Genomic DNA, 6,106 nt, shown 5'->3' with positions numbered 1-6,106 from the left:
TTCTTTACAGCAGCCATGTCATTTTTCATTTCTTCTTGGTTCTTCTTCATTTCCTCTTATTTCTTACTCATATTGTCGAATTTGTCTTCCATTCTTTTCAGCCACCTTATGACCATTTCTCTGAATTCTTTCTCTGACAGGTTGCTTGCCTCCATTTCGTTTACTTCCTTTTCTGTTGATGCCTGCTTTTCTTTCATATGCAGGCTGTTTCTTTGTCTCCCCATGGTCTCTCTTCTCCGGGTGTCTGGTTATGTAGTTCTCTCTCTCCTGGTGAATTAATCATCACTTGAAAGGTTCTGGAGACTGAATCAGATGCCTGGGGCTCTGGCAGATGGAGGGCAGAGTAAACTGGAGCTGTGTGAACAGAAACCAGGGTTGAGGGCTCTGGGGTTAGAGCTCAGAAGGCTGACTTTTGCTTTATTATGATGGGGACCATGTGCTCACTTTTTATGTTCGCCTAAATTAGAAAACTTTAATGAATGCTTTATACACCTCCATCCCAACAAATATTTATCTTCCTTAACTTTCTAGTGGCCTTTCCATTTATCCCCGTCCTGAAGCTTCTAGCCATTATGAAATCCATTAACTATAATTACAAAAATCCATTAAGATTCAGTACTCAGCAATTAATATTCATCATCTGCAATCTTCCGAATGAATATCTGTTTATTTCAGTCATTTAGCTGCAACATCTAAAAGTGAAGTTTCATAAATGGATAAGGGCCTCAGCAGCTTTGACTGTTTTCTTTCAGCTGAGAAGTGTGTGACTTCTTCAAATATTTCAGGCTCTCTCTTTCACAGAACTTAATATGAGTGCCCCTATTGATTTTTTGTGAGACAAGGAAAGGGAAAAAATTGGGATTACAGTATTCAGGGCTATTTTTAGAAAAGTATGTAACAATCAAAAGATGTATTTAGAGATTTTTTTTTGAAAAGACAATGCTATCATGTTGTCAGTGTGGTCTGTAGTCAATAACTGAGACATGCAGGTTAAAATGATGATCATTGTCAAATAAAATTGCCATCATCATCTAAAAAAGCTAATGTACTACTTTCAGTCAGAGTTCTTAATTGAAAGAGAAACTAACAAACCAACTAAATCTTCCCATACAAAAATTTATAGAATGAGTTTATTACACGTGTTTCTGCTGTTCATTAGCATCATTTATTTGTGTGTCCAAAGCAAGATGTGGTCATATATGAAAAATGGCTAGAGATGGTAGCTAGAGTCATATATGGTTTAAGCTCATGTGAACCTAGTAGGGTCAAAGGGTAAAAACAATTTCTTTCCCTCCCACAATTGGGATGATGACCAAGTTAAACCTCTTACCAAGACACCCTGAGGGACATCATTCTTTTTCACTGTTTGTCTAGCTCTTCTTCTAACTGGGCCTTCACTGACTATTATCACCCACTTATCCTTTATCCCTGTCTAGATGGCAGATTCTCTAGTGGTCCAGGCTACCATATGTTTGGTACCCTTAGAAGTAGGAGACCATGCCTTTGTCTGTCCAGTTGTACTTAACATAGTGCTTTGTATGTAGTATACTCTCAAAAATCATTTATAACACTATAATTAAAAATCACAGCATGGAGTGTCTTGCATATAAAAAAAACCCTCAAAATGTGTGTTGAATGATTGGACATAATTCTTGGTATAAATAAACATTTAGACGCTACGCAAGTTTCCAAATGTAGGGTCCTCAGGATCTTATAAGCGGAGTTCCCCCCAGAACTCAATCAGGAGCCTTAGGAAATTTATTTATGTTATGTTGCTAATATAACAGAAAAAAGGGTGTGAAGAGAACAGTCTTTTCCCCAAAGAGCCTTACTTGCCCCCTAGAGGTTAGTGTTCTGATGTTATTTTAACGACGTTGTGTCTTAGGAGTTTGGGTTGTCAAGGACTAAAAATTGAGGTCATTATGGCTTCTCCTGGTATTTTACACTCCTTGAAATGAGTCTGCTCTCCATCGTGGAGAAGTAATAGACTGCAAATAGATACCTCCACAAAGATCCTAATAGGTGAGCTCTTCCAAAGGGGAAATTGCTCTTGCTCAGAGAAATGTTCTCACCATTTTACTTTATTTGATTGTTCTTTCACACCTTATTTGACATAGGAAGACATTTTCTTTAATTACCGTAATGAAATGTGTAGCTCATAGGAAGTGACTCAAAGGAAAAAGGTGTCGACTCCTTTGAGCTGATAACATAGAAGCTGGTGACCACACAGGAAGGCCCTCAACATGGAAACACAATGTTAATTTTGTGCCAGGATTCCCTGGCCAATTAAAAGGCATTGTATTATGTTACATGACTTCATGACAGCATTTTAATATGCATTACATGTATGGACTTCACTTGCATGTCGTTCTTTAATCTTGAAGTGCATACTTTTCTTAGCTTTGAGTCTGAAATGAAGAAGTGGGTATTTGTTCATTCACTCAACAAGTATAAATCAAGTATCTATTATATACACAGCATTGTTTGAGGATCTAAGATATAGACTTGAACAAAATAGTGTTCTTTTTCAGTCCTGGGCTATTAGGGTAATATTGAGAAGATGGGGGTGAAGATAGATAATAAACAAACGAACAAACAAATAATATAAAATATTACAATCTAAATTTCATAAAAGGCTAATATGCTAAGTGTCCCTCTGACTATCTGACCAGTCACTATGATGCACACTGACCACCAGGGGGAAGATGCTCAATGCAGGAGCTGCCGTGATGCACACTAGCCATTTACAAAGAAATGGCACCACTGACCTGGCGCCTACAAAGCAACACTTGGCTTCCCCCAAGTGGGACACAGGCTCCGCCACCACCCCAGAACAACAGCCCATCAAATTGCAGCCAATGCTGCCAAGACACCATGGCACAAAATGCAGCCCATAGCCCAGCCCAGCCCAGAAACGGTCGCTATGGGCGCCGGGTAATGACATCATGTAGCAATGCCCAGCTTTCTCTCCCTAGCAACTTGCCTCCTTGCAGTTTCTTCAGCCCAGGAACACGAATAGCTTTATTAGCCAGGTGCAAACATTTTACACTTTAACCAAATGTCTGTGAAGTGTTTTCCCGTGCCTCATCTCATTTGATCCTTACAGAAGTCCTGGAGTAGGTAGATAAGAGACTCAGTAGAATCCTATTTTCTTTCCATTAGCCAGAAAACGGAGATTTAGAAAGTTTAGAAACTTGACCCGACTGAAAAGAAATAAGAATTGGTGGAACTTGGAAATGACTTCAGGCTTTCTCACTGTGCAGAATATAGTCAAACACTGCTGCAGTTAAATATTTTACCCTTTGTTCTCTCTGCGTGATCACAATAATAATCTGCTTCATGTTGATATTTACTGCTGTGTTACTGACAATTAGCTGGAAGAGACGTTGGGGTGCTTTACGGGGCTGGAAAAAGTTTAGCTAAATCAGAAAGCAGGTCTAACTAAGCAAGTTTATTCTATCTATACTAATAAAAGGGTAATATGCTAATTAGACTGGGAGACCGGACATTTTCCTAATGTCCAGCTTCCTTCTGGACAAAGCCACAGTGGTGGGGGCAAAGGCAGAGGCGGTTAAGGGTGATCAGGCCAGCAGGGGAGGGCAGTTGGGGGCAACCAAGCTGCAGGGAGGGCAGTTAGGGGTGACCAGGCCGGCAGAGGAGGGAATTTGGGGGGCGACTGGGTCTGCAGGGAAGGGCAGTTGGGGGGGGGAACTCAGGCCTGCAGGGGAGGGCACTTGGGGGGAACCAGGCCTGCAGATGAGGGCAGTTAGGGGTGACCATGCCTGCAGGGGAGGATAGTTAGGGGTGACCAGGCCAGCAGGGGAGGGCAGTTAGGGGCAATCAGGAAGGCAGGCAGGCGAGCAGTTGGGAGCCAGCAGTCCTGGATTGTGAGAGGGCAGTCAGACATCCCTCGAGGAGTCCCAGATTGGAGAGGGTGCAGGCTGGGCTGAGGGACACTCCCCCCCCCCCCCCCCCGCCATGCACGAATTTCATCCACTGGGCCACTAGTATATATATAAAAGGCTAAGTTGACTCACGCATGCGCAATACATATAAAGCTCTTGCTGGCACGTGTGTGTTTCAATCTGTCATTGTCGATTGTGAATTTGGTTGACATTTCTATTATAGAGAAAAGGCGAATAGTGATATTAAAATATTTCTTCTAATTAATTTCCTTTCAATGTGCATGAATCCATGCACCGGGCCACTAGTATAACTATAAATATACACACACATATATGTGTGTGTGTGTGTGTGTGTGTGTGTGTGTGTGTGTGTGTGTGTATCAAGTTCTTATAAATGCACTGAAAAAAAAACTGAAAGAGGGAGAGGAAGAAAACATTGCCAGTAAGGTCAGGGATTTCTGTTTTAAATGGTGACCAAGTAAGTGCCCCTGAGGAGATAACTATATGATCAGAGGTCAGGTGTAAGTTTAATGAGACAGAGGTCATGTGGGTAAGTGAGAGTAGATTTTTCCAGACAGCGACATCTTTGAACTTGCTGTTCTAAGCAACACCCTCTTCCAAGGGAAGGCAAGAGGCTCAGGCAGTGAGGGCGAGTGGTAGTGAGATAAGAAAAGTAGCATGGACCAGACCATGAGCTTCTGTTGGCCTTGATAAGACCTCTTGATTTTATTCTAAATGCTTGCAATATATATACAGTATATATAAGGTAAGGTAGAGCCACTCGAACAATTTTGGAAGTTGGTGTCTCAAAGACCTAATATATATAGGTCTTTGAGACACCAACTTCCATGTCATAGCAACAACCTCTTCTATCTCCTTTCCTTTCCTTTACTTGAGTTTTTATTCTACACCAGGTTCTTATATAGAAAGGAAAAGGACGCAACATTTATTGAGAATGTGACAGCCACTGCACAAAGAGAATATTCCCATTTGATCTTTTTTTTTAATATATTTTATTGATTGTTTACAGAGAGGAAGGGAGAGGGATAGAGAGTTAGAAACATCGATGAGAGAGAAACATCGATCAGCTGCCTCCTGCACACCCCCTACTGGGGATGTGCCTGCAACCAAGGTACATGCCCTTGACCGGAATCGAACCTGGGACCTTTCAGTCTGCAGGCCGTCGCTCTATCCACTGAGCCAAACCAGTTAGGGCCCATTTGATCTTTACCACTACCTTCTGGGATGGAGCTCAGGTTAATTAATTAGTCACACAGTAAATGGGAGAACTGGGATTCCAGGTTAGGGCTGTTTGACCAAACATTCTGTGTCCATCCTACTTTGCCACACTGCCAGCTAGATGCTCCATGGTTCAAGGACCCTCCATCCTCTTATCAGAAAATTGTTCGAGTGGCTTTACCTTACATTTCAAGCTGTATGAGAGGTTTAAGTCAATCTCATGTGATAAAGCCAACAGGACTATGTTCCAGGTGTTTCCAGTCCTTGTTGTAAGATCCTCACATTCTTCATTGACTACCCCAGGGGGGATCTAAAGTAATTGACTAAAGCCCTGGCTGATGTGGCTCACTGGGCTGGAGCATCATCCCATACACCAAAAGGTTGCAGGCTCAATTCCTAGTTAGGGCACCTACCTAGATTCCGGGTTCAGTCCCTAGTTGGGGCATTTACAGGAGACAACAGATCAATGTTTCTCTTTCACATCAATTGTTCTCTCTCTCTCTCTCTCTCTCTCTCTCTCTCTCACACTTTCTCTCTCTCTCTCTCTCTTCCTTTCCCTTCCTCTCTCTAAAATCAATAAACATCCTTGGGTGAAAAATAAATAAATAAATAAATAAATAAATAAATAAATAAATAAATAAATAAATAAATAAATAAATAAATAAATAAATAAATAAATAAATAATAAATAAATAAATAAATAAATAAATAAATAAATAAATAAATAAATAAATATAGAAATAAAGTAACTGGCTGGAACTGGACCTTCTGGGTTGGTCAGTAGAGCCTGTGACTAACCAGGTTGATGATGAAAAGAGCAGCTCTAAAGCCCAGACCAGTTTCGCTCACCCCTCTGTTACGGTTTTAAAATCCTTTTCTCTCTAAGATAAATTATGTGTCCATTCTTAACATTAGCCCAATGAAATAATTAGGGAGCCTTGCCCAGTGCAGAGGAAAAGTCT

This window comes from Plecotus auritus (genome assembly GCF_963455305.1).
Source record: "Plecotus auritus genome assembly, chromosome: 7".
NCBI lineage: Eukaryota > Metazoa > Chordata > Mammalia > Chiroptera > Vespertilionidae > Plecotus > Plecotus auritus.
Note: the sequence above shows the minus strand (reverse complement) of the source record.